Here is a 15,391-nt window from a genome sequence, read left to right on the forward strand (position 1 = left end):
TCAGAAGTTCTATTTTCATGCACATTTATTGCAAGATGACGGTGTGTTGCCTGCAGCCACCAACATTGGGTAGCTTAGTACAAACATTTGACATAAGTGGAGTGCGATGGAGGATTTTTCTCCAAATTCCTTATTATTTAAGCAAGGTTAGGTGGGAATATTTCATTTTTTAATAGTATATTCAACGTGGAAAGAAGGGGAAGCAAGCACATATAATGCGGACGAAGAGAGTTGGTGGGCAGTCAGCATTGAGGAATTTGATCGAGAAGGACCGACAGGCTGAAATAGTGGTGGGAAAAGTTAAAGTTGCATCACCCTCTTGAATGATTTTGATGTACAGCATGCGCACATGGTGGGAAAATAGTTACATGCATCGGATACACAAGAATTAAGCGAATGATAACCTGTCAAATGATATGAGCTCCATGTGAGACTCATATAATTGATGGTTGAAAATAGAGGTACAAGGATCAGACCCAATAAGGAGTTGGTCGATCATGACCCGCCCATTTTTTAGCTTTTGAGCCAATCGGAATTAAACTCTTAGAAGGCCACTCAATTCCCAATCACCTCTACACTTAAGTACTCATTTATTATTTAGTTTGCTTTCTCAACATAAAAAAGAAGAAGAATAGAGTGAAGAAAACGTCAATCATAAGAGAAATTGATCTAAAATCATACCCTTTGCCCAAATGTTTATAAATTATATAGTGGACAACACGATCAAACGAAACTCACGACGAAATGCCGCTCTACGACGCCCAAGCGTGGACAGCACGGCAACAACTCGGCGTATCTGATTGATTTCCGCCAGATAGGCGCCAAAGGCGGGAAGCTTCCTTTTTCCTCGAATGACACAACTCAGCTCAACTTAATTAGAGGCGTAACCTCTTGATCAATAATTGCCTCAATTCGGCATACAAATCGTTGACTTTTCTCGCGTTCTTCTTCTTGTCACCATCAACTTGCTCCAGCTGCGCTGCAATAAGAAAACCCCACGTCTCGTCCCGCAAGATAGGAATTTGTAAAGATTCTCATCACCACAGCATTACTCGGAACTCGATCGATATACTTTGAAATTGAAAAGAAAAGGAAAAATACCATCGCAGAAGCCACCCCCTACCCACCCACCCACCCAAAAAAAAAAAAAAAGATGGTCCCCTTACCTACCTATAGCTTATTGAACTCGATCAGTTTGTACGTTGATTCACCGCAAATCCAAATGTTTTATGTGAAGGGTGCATTTGTTTCGATTGGAGAAAAAGTTCTTGGGAAAATTCAAAGGAGAAGTTTTCTAAAATATAAATAGTATTTTGTAAAGTGTAATTCTAAAATATATTGAGAAACGATTTTGACTTAATTGTTGTTCGAGAGAAATTACGCTCTATAAAAAAACTTTTGCTAATTTTTTTGTTTTTTTAAATCTCAAACCTTTAGGACGAAACTCAACCGCTAGCTAGCCTTGCTAGAAGTTGGGTCGAGCGACCTCCTGATCTTAGATGCGACTAACGAGCGCCAGACCGACTTGCCGGCAACTAGATTTGATCTCATTGGCCTCCTAAACTTTTGCCAGTGAGATTGTGTGGGGTGAAGACATTATTCGGAATTATGACAATTGAGTGAGAGTAAAGATGGAAAAAAATGTACTTACATTCTAAAAATGCTCGAAACTTAAAACACATCTACCTCAAGCCAAGAGGCCTTTGGTGTTGTAAAATATGGCTTCGAAATTGGGTAATACAATGAAATCGGATTAAGTAAAACAACTCAGACTTTGAGGCGTGATATCACTTTCTTTAATGATTTATTTGCCCCACTACGTTGCTAATGGTCACCGGCAAAAATCCTCCAAGATACAACAAAGTCTCGGATGAGAATACTAGATAGCAATTCAAGTATTTCTCCAAGGTCATTCTAAAAAACAATCGAAAAATTAACTGCTGTTTTTCAGAGAGGAAGACTCGAAAATGACCACACATTTATTTCCGAAAAATGATAAATATATATATAAAATAGTCTTGCAACTCTTCGTGAAAATTGCGAACAAACACATCTTTAGAAAATTGTTCGGATAAACAAATACGACTCTTCAGAAGAAGTCGAAAAAACGAACAATTGCAACCCTTCGGGAAAGTTAAAACCGAATAAATAATTTTCCAAAGGTTGTCTTGAAAAGACACAAACAAAATTCGGAATAATTAATTTTTTTTTTAAATTTCGAATTTTTATTTTATATATTTTATTTCGAAATTCTCAAAATAAGAGACAACCTTTGAATTTACTAAAAATTAATAACAAATAAATAAAAATTAGAATAAATAACAAATGGATTAGTGTTAATTAAACCGGGGCGCGCAGGCGTGCTAAGTGCACCAAATAATTGCGCACCTGTACGTGGGTTGGTGGGGTCCAACCCCACCCAATCATTCTTTAAGTACATAAAGAAAAACTCGCACTTTTAAATTAGCCCACTCCCTCCCACTTTTCCTATGGGGGACAAAGAAAACACTATATTTGTTTTAACGAACAAACCTCCAACATTTGAGAAATGCAAGCTCTCTAGAAAATTTGTCAAACGGTATTGGCTTTTACCTAAGGGGCTTTGGAAAAGTGTTCTCAAATGCACCGAAATAGGAGAGAGCTTGCAACAATATCTAATATCCCCCTCATTCGGGTGATCCTTCAAGACAGCGCTCGTTAGAATATTTGGCTGTGCCATGGCATGTCAATTCACAATTAATCGCTACTTCAACAAACGAATTGTTAATGAATGCTTCATGGATTTCTTTCTTAAGCAGGAAAATTTAAAAAACGCATGCGGTTTTTAATATATAGTTGTCGAAAAGCCTATCTTAAATTACTTTCACCCAATGACATTTTATCTAATGTAAATCTCGCGACTCACGAATTCTAATGCTTTCCCAAAGATCCGAAACAACTAAAATTTGCGCAACCACGTGAATCCTTTTCCTAATATTGAAAACGCCATTGATATTCTAGAATTTTGGTGGGGTAGCAAAAGAGAGAAATATCCGTTTGCCACTCAAGTACAAGAAGACTACAGGATTTTCGATCGCCTGCCAAGCACTGCCTTTTAAAAAAGAACCGCATTCGAAAGGACCGCTCTAGCGATTGGCCGCGTGGCCCATTCCTTGACATTTATTTCCATTAATTACGACTTGTCGAATCGTGCAGTTGCGTACTGTATTTGATCAAAAGCAGTTGGACGCACCCTGTTTCCACCTACTAGTGTTTGCTCTAATTAGGTTCGAATGATACTGTTGCTGAGACCCAAGACATACCTAAGGTTTTCGACTCGCTGATACAACTGGCATATGGAGTTCAATAAGCGAAATTGATCTCTCGCCCGCGGGCATCTTGCGACCATTCATACGAAAAGCCTGTCTAGACTCGTGTATATATATACTTTAAAAAAAAATTATAAACAATCTCTCTATGAGATTTACCTATAAGTTCGACATAAGCAGACATCGTTTAGCCTGAACAATGTATTCTCACAAATTATACTACATATATCTAAAAAAGCGCCTCATAAAAAGCACGGGTTTAATTTCATGGATATTGGAAGCTGTGATTGTAAATTTTCCAATGTTATTTTCATCCCTATTTGCTTTTGCCAAGTTCCTTTAGACTTTGAGAACCAGATAAGATCATTAAAATATATCAGCCTAAACCTCCCAACAAATGCAAACATCATGTCCCTGCGCACCAATTGCAGTGCCATGACGAAGGACGTTGACATGTAACATGAGTGAGCTGCCGGCTCTTTCCTGACTTTTACACAACAACTTGTTTAATCTCTCACGATTACTTTAGCAACTTGGGGATTTCTATTCCCGTACTCGAATTGAAACATTGACTTCCATTCAATGATAATAACTATCTCGTGGCAAATCTATAGTTATTGCCAAACATACGCGAGCAAGTAATAATGAGTGTTTTAGGCCTTTTTATTATATTTTATTTTAATTCGTGTTACTCAATTGCTGAAAAGTTCTTTTTGCGACTGACCACTAAATCTTGTCGAGCAAGATGGGCAACTTCACTAAAGAAATTATATCAGTTGATTATCTCATGTGAAAAGTATTATCACTCTACACTTTTTGATTGGGCAAATTATTACAAACATCTTAAATCATTATACGGCACTTATTGACTATTTTCTAGTGCAAGCCGTCCAACTAATTTATATTGTAAACTGTTGATGTAATAATGGTTCAATTAGTGTTAGCCGTTCCATTTGATACAGTCAATGCTAAGGTTGATGATTTTTGTAATTTCTATACTTTCTTTATTTTTCCAATTCTACTCCTCATCTTCTTCCTTCACTAGTCACTAGGACTCGGCACAAGTTGATAACCACAAGCGAGGGTTGCCCTTGTCAATCACCCCTCACCCAGATCTGATGAAGGTAACCCTCGCCTATGACCGACAACCAATGGAGAAAAAAAAAAAAAAAAAAGAACAGTAGAATATAAAAAGAAGAAGGAAATACAAGGAAAAAAAAAAAAAATTGTAAAAATCATTAATGTCAATGCTAGTCATTCACGTAGAATGGTTACCATTAATTAGATCGCTACGTCGACAATTTCAACATAACCCAAATGAACTGCATTGGGCTCCAAGGCTACATTATGTAGCTATTTTTGCCATTATTGGCGGTAGGATGCCAGGGAAGATATGGCTTAAATAGAAGTCGAATAATTTTATGCACAATATTAGTAAGATGGCGGAGCATTGCGCAGAGTCTAACATTGTATTTGTTATATAATTCTAAAATGTTCTTATCAATGTGAATTTTTGCAAAAGAAATAACCTACAGAAATTTACAATTAGACAAGTATTCACATCGATTAAATTCTCTGTTAGAGCTAAGATGGAGTTCTATTAACAAATGGATCTGAACTCTAGCATGTTGGCTTATTTTCCAATTAAAATAACACGACACATAAAATTGTAGTATTTATTGAATTATAATAGAAGACCATGAAATATTTTAAAGTGCGTGAAGTACAGTGAATAAATTAGAAACTTGAGTATAAATGATAGCTTACTTCTTTTTGTTGGAATTGTCATCTGCGTGTCATCGTTGATGTGGGAAAATATATCAAGCTAATTGGCGCGAAATCTTTTTTCGAGTAAAATTATTTATTTTCTCAACTCCATTTGCTCCTCTCTATTTATAGAAAGTTAGATGTGATTTCTTTAAATCATTTTTCAAATCCATGTATTTCAGTTAATTTTTCAGTACAAACATATACGCATTTATCTAATATTTCTTAGAGAATTAGCACCTACGATGAAAATTAATACGAGGTTTTGGTTATCATTACGGAAAGGAGCTAGGTTTTTAAATGCCAAATCTCATATTAATCTATCACATCTTTCATGGTGAAAAAGTACCTTAGGCACATGTTCTCTTTCATAGCCTTTTAAAAAAAAAAAAAAATCATAGGTAACTTTCTTTAGTTAATTTTCTATTCATTTCAGTCACTTTAAAACATAATTTTATAGTGATAACATGTGCTTACTGAAGTGTACTTTATCGTGAGAATTTTGTCAAGACTCATCGAAATCCATATAATACTTAAATTCCTTAAAAAAAAAAATTAATAACTCATCGTAATCAATTAGGATGCATTTGACAATCGATATAAAATTCAGAATATGATAAAATTTATCTTAATCTGCGTTTGGTACTTACTTAAGATAGAATAAAGTCGGATATAAATGAGATATAAATCGGATAAAATTATCATATGGAAGATATGGGATAAAGGTGTATAGGATTTTTCTCAAATGAAAATATTCTTAAATTAACAAAATGAAAATTATATTTCAATATAAATAATATTTCAATTATAATATAAGAAATTCAAAATAAAAAATAACAATTTAGTTATTTTAATTTAATCTTATTTTTATTTGTAAATTCAAATAAATTATATTTTATTTAATAAATTCAATATATAAATATAAATATATATTTATATTTATTATATGTTTTACGTATTTTAGTATTTTAGGTATCCTTATATAGTTTATTATTTAATAAAATATTATTAGAGAATGATGGAAGAGGAAGAAAGAAATAAAAAGAAATTAAAGAGAGGAAAATAAAACAAAAGGAATAAAAATAGAGTTTGCAAAAGTTTCATGAGAAATTTTTACTATTTCTATTTTGTAATTTTTGTTTGTTTATTTAAACCAATATATCGTTTATGCTCAGTAATACATATGATATAATCATAAGAATATATCCCACTTGATTATTGCAATAATCAAACAGTGGCTAGGATATGATAAAATCCTTGAATTTCATATCCTATCTTATTTACTTTTATTCCAACGAGAAATTCAGACGATAAATCTAACTTTATCGGTCATACTCTATTTTTTTTTTCTAAATTTAAGTCTCAGACTTTTATCCCGTCTTCTTATAAAACGTAAGAATCGAAACCTATATTTAAAATTAAATCGTCTTCACTCCAACATTTTAAGAATATGGGGATTTGAATTCCCTAACTCTCTTTTCTCATGTGGGAAGAACGCCACTAGGGAATATTCTAGTTTATTCTCATCAATTATAAAATAACAACAATTATCTCCGTCTATTCAGGCCTCTTGGACCCTATGAACAAGGAATAAAACCTATTATTTTATTATTATTTTAATTATCATCATCATCATTGACCTACCTCTTCACTGTCATTATGTTTATCCTCATTCCAAATCTCCGATGAATGGCCTTTTCGTGGGACCTTTTTGGCACCTCATATTATAGTTGTAATTTTAGGAGGTCGAACCATTTTTTTTATTTATTTATTTTTGTCTTTTTACTGAAATTTAGGAGGTTGAACAAGGACCATTGCCAATATAGGGCAGGAAAAAATGTCTCGTAATCGGATCAAACTGTGTCATTCTCGCTCTTAGTTAGAGATCACTTTCTTTCAAATTAATGTGGGTTCTAGGTTCTAAATCAATGCTCAAATCACAATCAATCCCTCAATCAGAAACCGGTCCCATTCACACGACGAGACTCGAGAACTGGGCCTTTGCCTTTAACATGATCGGAAATTCTCACCCAAATTTGGCAGGCTAGAGTTCTGGCCTACAGCCAATTTTCCTTTCCAGAGAAATAGAAATTATGTTTGTTTGTTCTTTCTTTTTGGGTAGTAGATGTACGCATCAATGTTGCACTTCAATGCCTACCAACGATTCTGTTAAATGTTCTCCTTTTATCTGAAGACTCAAACCCGCTTAATCAGTAAATCTTAAGTTTGATTTATATTTCCTCATTACTTGTGCAGTCAGATTACTGTCGTACTTTGGTTACTTGAGGCCAGGATTGGGTTATTAGAACCGGTCACCGTCAACTGTCGTGTAAAAGATAGAGAGCAAAAGATGTTCGCGTTAAAATGTAATTCTTTGTTGAAGGCACGATTGATATTTGTTTCGGTTACTTCATCAGTATCGCCAAGTTGATCATTGGAAACCTCCAATTAGACATAACACATATTTTTATGGTCACCCGAGCCTTGAGCGTTCCTCCTATCTTAGGCTATTCGGCAGGCCCAGTCGTGGAGTCATTACAGCAGGAAGAAGGACATGCCGAACCCAATTCCGCTAGTCATTACTCATTACCCTGAAGCCATCCTGAACGAGTCGAGCTCCAGCGTAGAAACTTGTTGCATACACACAGAACAGCAGGAAGAAGGACATGCCGAACCCAATTCCGCTAATCAGTCCTGGTCAAATCCCCGTCCTCATGGGGCCTTCACATTTCTTCTTCTAAAGCTGCATCATCCTCTCTTCAGCACAGAAAGAAGCAACAGTCCTTGTACTTCCGACCACATCAGTAGCCACTTGGCTTGCTTCCTCGTACATCATCTGCAAACATATAGATTAATACGGCCATGAATAAATGAAATTATTTGCAAGATAGATAAATGAAAACCATGGTGGAACCTTTTTTATGCCATTGAAAATTACAAGCAATGTGAATTAGAAAATTCGAAGATGGCCTTTCCATTTTCAACTCTTTGAACCTAGGACTCAAAATTTTGAACTGGAGATTGATTGAGACCTCCCAACCAATTTTATTTAGTGAGCAGGAAAATTATAAAAAAAATGCAATAATGCTTAACTTTGCATCTGCCCTGAATCCTTTCATGAACTTCACTTGTACATATCCATTGACACCGATTAGAGGGATTAAGGCGAGGATGATCAGCACCAGTTGCCAACTTGCAGCAAAAGCAATGACCAAACCAGCTACTGCCGATGCAATGTTCTGAACAATCTGAGCCAACGCATCTCCAACTAGGGTTCGCACTGACCCTGCGACTGCTGAGAGCCTTGCCCCAGTTGCACCACTTGAGTGGTCAGGTTCATCAAACCAGCCAACCTCCATATCGACCACCTTTTTGAAACACATTAGTCTGATTCTCTCGATTAACTTACAACCAGCCACGGAGAATAAGTATGTACGAGATGCATGTGCCACAAATGATGTGATGCCAAGGACCAGAGCATCAGTGCCCAAAACTTAGAATCCTTTTCCCCTTCATGGCGTGGGGCTTCAGTTGCTTTCTAAGTTCATGTGGTAATTCATAGAATGTCTTGATAACACTGGATATAAGTATGCCGAAAATCGGAACTATCACGCCATTAACAACTGCAGCAACAGTTCCAATTAGCAAGACAGGCGCTTCTGGTTTATTGAGATGAGCAAGCCGGCGTAGGGAGACCTTTGGTGGTTTTTCTGTGCTCCGAGGAGCAGGGGATTGTGGTCCAGCCACATTATCATTGGCGACATTGAGTCCAGTAGGAAGACCAAGGGGGACTGAGAATGAATGGTGGCTGCTATTCCCTATAGATGATCCCTGACTAATGGATCCTTTGTACGACATCCTTCGACTGGACTGTCTGTTATATTCAGTAATCTCTGACTTGTTTTGGTCATCTGGTGCTTGTTCGGATTCTCTATTCACTTCCTGCAAGCGTATTAGCTGAGAATATGTGCCGTCCGGATTTTTGAGCAGTTCGGAATGTGAACCTAGACAGTTCTAGAGAGCAATTCATTGTCAATGATATACTTGTACATGCTAAGGAAATCATAAATCCTTCGTTCAATTCGCAGTTTCATTGTTCTTTTATGTTAGATTGCAGCCTACCTTTCTCCACCATTTTTCCGTGATGAATAACAGCAATCATATCGGCATTCCTAACCGTGCTCAAACAGTGGGGAACAATGACAGTTGTCCGGTTGCCCATAATCCTGTCCAAAGCATCTTGGACTATCCTCTCAGATTCCGCGTCGAGTGCACTTGTGGCTTCGTCCGGGAGCAACATACGAGGATCTTTAAGAGTCGCTTTTGCTATGGCTACTCTTTGCTTCTGCCCATTAGACAGCTGAGTCCCATGTTCACCAACCATAGTGTCCAAGCCATAAATGTCAAAAGTTCGTTTCACGGATAATTGGCCAATTCCGGAAAATATTTTCCTGGAAGTCATTTTCCAGGAAAATGACAATATTTTCCGGTGTTTGGCTAAAACTTGAAAATGTTTCGGAAAATGTTTTCCGGTGTTCGGTAAAAAAAATATTTTCTAACCATTATGCTTGGGAATAGTTTAACATGGTCTCTGTTGTGAAGTTGCTTCCTTTTTCCCTCTGGGTGTTTTCTTGATCGATCGAAGATATGAGCTAAAAATCAATGCCTCAAGCCATTGGTGTTCAACTCAGAATGAACCCACTTGGCAAAATTATTCTGGGAAGCCAAACAACCGAACTTGGATTCATGTTTCGCATCTATTGCCATTTTAAAATAAAGTTTTTTGGCAAATAAACACTTGTGAATTAACTCTTGCTTTGCAGCATTTAGTCAACCAATATCTAGTATTAAATGAGAAGAGTACTTGGTTAACTAAATGGTTCTTAAACTTTTCCGGGTGTAACTTCCTGTCCGAGTGAAATGCATATGATACCCATGCATCCATTCCTGATCAGAACAATTAATTGCTTAAGAGATGAGTAGCTACATTCATCTTTTACTTATTCCATCAAATAAGCAGTCAATCTCACTCAAGGCCTCAGATGAGTGCTACCATTTTTGTTTCAGCTATTGAAGAACTATAGCTTTTTTAGCTAATTCTGTTTCTTACCCATGCTAAAGTAGTTCCAAAATCTTCCACAATATTTGTGGAACCCATCCTGGTAATCATCAGTGGAATATTAGCAAGTAAATAGTGGCAAATTCTCCATATGAATCTAGAAGAGCATCATAGATAAATTAGGCAAGCAGAGGGTCAATTACAAAACACTGCTATTTGACTGGTGTTAAATGTCTGAATCCAAAAGACAGTAATAACTACCTGGTTGACCTATGGATTTCATAAAGGCGTACAGTCTGGTTTAAGCAACTCATTCAGTTCATACTCTTTTGACCAGCAAACTCATCAGATCAAGCTATCAAAAATCTTGTGTTACCTCTGTTACCTTGAGACTTCTACTGAGCACTTTGCAAAAAATTACACATCAATGGAATTTTGGCAGCCATAATATGTCTACACACCTATCTCTTCATCTATTTTTGCAGTAGGTTGTCTAGCTAGAAATGCTTGTTGATGCAGTCAACGAGCATCAAGGAAGAGTTCTTGATCACCATCACAATCACCATCACCAACCATACACCCAGAGACAAGTATATCACTAATGATGATCTCCTTTGTTTAGAAATTTATCAACCCATACTTTGCGAAGAGTCGCACTCTTCACCATGAATGCTTTTCCAATTTTTTCATTTTCAATTAGATGGTCAAAAACTGATTCAAGGGTAATTTCATCATATCCATCCACTTTCATCACCTCATTGTAGAGTTGAGAGTAATAGACTTGAGAGTGATCCACATCCGTATGAGCCAATGACTTAATTGCTGAGGCCATCTCTCCAAGTTGTGTTGAAAGTGCGACATACTTGTCATCATTGTTGGAACCTTTTCGCCTTTGTGAGACCTCTTTTCTAAATGCACAGTAGAGGAACATGTTTTCGAGCCCTTCATCAACTCATCGAAGTCATCTAAGTCATCACCTAATTCGATAGGTGAGGAGTCAACTTCCGTTGCATCGATGTCCCCGAATTGCTTAGCAAAGCTTCCGGTGGCTATATATCTCCCAACCACCACAACCATCTCATCATACATGTCAATCATTTTATTCAAATACTTTACATGAGAAGGATGGACCTGTAAATGCACAATATTCATTCAATTATTAGTTCCACGGTTAGATATGAAAAAGAAGCAGATAACACTTAGGCTTCAAGCTATGACAAAAACATGTTTGAAGCCCTTCATTTGTTTGTTCTTTTAGTCATTTTCCCTTCACAATTACGCCTAAATAGAAATTGCATTGTCAATCCATCTTTGCAAGAGATGCAAGATCAATAAGATCTAAAGCACGAGGTTTCGAAAACGCCTATCAATGTTAGAATTAGCAACTCATTTGTGAACACCTAAATTGCAGAAGACATGGTGCCTTCTTAGTCTCTCACCACTTAAATAGCAGAAGATAAAGAGAAAAGAAGCAAACTTTACCAACCCTAGTCGCATTCCACATATACCCAACAATCAAATCAAAATCGCAGCAGCAAAAGACATTGAGAAAATTTCTAGACATATAAATTGCTAGTATGACAGTTAATATTAAATTATGCATTACACTTGTAACAAAAACAGAAACAACACCAACACAATAACCTATGGCTTTAGTGAAACAGGGGTGACTAACAAGTTAATAATCTGCTCTCTCTTTTTTTTTTTTAGTCCAGCGTGTTAGCAAACGCATTAAAGTTTAAAAATCTTGACTGAGATGGTTAGGAAATTATCCCTTATATGCTGAGTAAGTATATAAAGACACATAAAACTACTTATGTGAAACATTGGCTAAAAGAATGTATTGAGCAACTGATGAGAAAAATTACCGACACATATTGATCAAATTCATTTTTCCCAGCTATGACCATTTTCAACTTGTCATCCCAACTGAATCCACTCTTGCCACGCACAGTTTGAATCGTCTTCCAATTGCTTTTGACTATCTTCAAATGGTTCTCAACATGGTCGGGCTCACAACAAACACTAAACTTCTCATTTATTGTATTGACAACTCGAGTAATTGAAGAGGGTTTGAATGTACTTGAAGGCTTGTTTCCTTTACTAGCTTCATCAGCGAGAATTTCAAGTAAAACACGTTCCATAGGTTTCGACCATCTAAATTGCTTGACCTTCTCATCGTTTGCCTTACTTTTACTCATCATGATAACTACGTAACAACTTTAAACATTAGAATAAGAAAAAATATGATGAAGATGGACACATAGTAAATATTTAGAGATGATTATCATTAAAGAAATGAAAAGCACATGTTCAAAATAAAGCACTCAAAAGAAATAAAAGTAAAACTATTGGCTTCTTCTAATATTTTGATAACTAATCCACATTGCATGTGCAATCCTATCCCTCTTTGATGCCCATATCCTATTTTCCTCCTTTTCCTCCCTTTGAGAAAGTTGGATTCTTGGATTTTCTCTTTGAGATTCCATTTGTCTATTCATCTCTTCCATGATAGAGTCATTGGGATCAGCTTTCATAATAAAATTGTGAATGATACAACAAGCTAAGACAACATTGACTTGTGTTCTAAATGACCAAAAAGGTTCTGAACCCAATACTCGAAAATGCTTCTTTAGAACTCCAAATGCTCTTTCAATAGTAGTTCTTAGAGATGAATGCCGCAAATTGAATAGTTCCTTCTCATTTTCAGGAGGGCGATCACTAAACTCCTTTAAATGGTATCTAACACCACGATAGGGAGAATGATGCCATTTTGGATTCCATAACCAGCATCAGCAAGATAATACTTTCCTACAAGTTATAAATAAGTTTATTATCAAGTTACTATCTCAATTTAAATAATGTGTGTAAATTCCATTTTCTTACCTCTAGAAATGTTCAATCCATTCGGCCTTGAAAGTGCATCAGACAAAATACGTGAATCATGAGATGTGCCTTCCCAACCAGCTAATACATAAGAAAATCTCAAGTCAAATGTAATAGCAGCTAATATATTTTGTGTTGTTCCATCCTTCCGACCACGAAATCTTCCTTGAATTTCAAGAGGAACTGATGCACGTACATGAGTTCCATCTATTGCTCCAACACAATCCTAAAATAATCAATATAGTTACCAACCAAATACTAATGAAACTTCTCAAGCAATTTATAGACTTGTTTTTCAAATTCCATACCTTAAAATATGGATAAAACCTTCGACATTACTTATCTCGGGAGGAGTGGAATTGCCTAGTTCTTTCACCACATGCTTGTATAATTTCAAAACCGCTTGCGGGACGATTTTGAAATATCTATGAACGGTGTCTATTGATCTATGAAATCTTCCCCCAATGACTCTAAACCTCACATTATGTACAATGATATGACAAAATACCATAACTTGCTCCATAATAGAAACATTTACAGTAGAATGCAACAAGTTACTTGCACCAAGTATCTTACAAAGGTCTAAAAAAGCATTCGGCGTCATCCGTATTTGATCTACACAATGAGTATCACCACTATATAACACACGATTCATATATAACTCTCTCTCATAATCTCGATTCACATGAGGCTCTCTCGGTATGCGATTCTCCGAATGATCATAATCATCCATAACTAATGTGATAACTGTCATAACCGTTGCAGCTGCACCCGTTACCACTGCTTGAATTTTGTTATCCATCTATATTGGAACATAATAATCATGAAACACAAATTCATATGAAATACAAGAACAACAATACTAGAAGAACCAGAAAAATAGGGGACAACGGATGATTGTAAGAATGTATTACCTTACTTTGTTTGTGTCAATGTGGATGTCTAGCTTAATCAATTTCCCTTTGTAGATATCTGTAATGTTATCAAGTTTAAAGTGAGAAATATATCATCTTCAAAGAAATATGATTTAACTTATGTATTAATCATGCAAACGAGTATAGTTGCTGAAATATCCACCAATTCTCGAAATGTTAAAGTGAGAAGACATACGATCTTACTGATTATTCATAATATTGTAGGACCCATCATCATATAAAAGAATGACAAAAAAGAACAAAGCTGATGAAGAATCAGAAAACCACACATGGCTGACACCACATGAAGGACATGTACATATACATGGTGAGAGCGACAAATCTTCAGTTTTTACTTAGCTAATCATTGTAAAGTTCTATTTAGAAATCATACGTTACGGCTTACCATAATATATACCCGATCATAATTATGACAGTATTATGTTAGTCTACAGATATAGGCATATATCCATGACCTTCATACGTTACGACTTACCATATTAGATACCCGATCATAGTTATGATAGTACTATATTGGAGTCTAGAGATATAGTTATAAATCCGTGACCTTAAGTAAATTGAGTTTTTTCATAACCAACAATGTTACTTGAAAAACCCTTGTACAACACTTGGTCGCACAAGCTTTGCCATCCATTTGCTATGATGCAGTTCAATCTTCGTGCATACTTCATGTCTCTGATATGCAAATATCATTGTTCAAATACGACACGTAAATGGGCAGACATAGGAAGTCAGGACTCATGCATCCACTTCTCTCTTTAGAAGATTGAAAATCTGTGATTAGCACGAGACCAATTGCTCAATGTCCCGCCATCAATTTCCTAAGAAGAAAGCAGTCAACCTAGTGACTCGTAGTTGGTAAATTGCACCGAGCGACCGAAGCTAGAAGGAATAGACGGCGGGGGAGGATTCGATTGGGGGAAGAGGGAAGAGGGAGAGGGAGAAGGAGAGGAGGAGATACCTTTTGAATCTGCTCGGTGGTGATGTTGGTCGGGGGAAATGAGGAAAACACGAGGATCATTTGCGGAGGCTGCTGCATCTTCGCTGGGTCTCGTCTTACTCCTCCTCCTCCTCCTCCCCAACACACATTCAATCGAAGGATCGATGGAATCCTCCCCCAAAAACCCTCTATACATGCAAACAAGAGGAGAGAGATCTATGAGGACACTTCAATCCGTGCATATGCCGCTTGAAGACAACTACACATGGAAGAGTATGAACTGACCAGCAGTGAAGAGGAAGCAGGGCACATCGCGGAGATTGAGCACCGCTAGACGAGGGGGAGGCTCCGCTGCTGCTAATCATCGGTGTCGAAGGAGGAGGACGAGATCAGAAACCCAGGGCTTCGTGAGGGGGAGATCCAGCACCGCCGGCCTCATCGCTGCTAATCATCGGCGTCGAAGGAGGAGGAGGACGAGATCAGAAGCCCTAGGTTT

The sequence above is a fragment of the Eucalyptus grandis genome, chromosome 1 (assembly GCF_016545825.1).
Source record: "Eucalyptus grandis isolate ANBG69807.140 chromosome 1, ASM1654582v1, whole genome shotgun sequence".
Classification (NCBI taxonomy): Eukaryota; Viridiplantae; Streptophyta; class Magnoliopsida; order Myrtales; family Myrtaceae; genus Eucalyptus; species Eucalyptus grandis.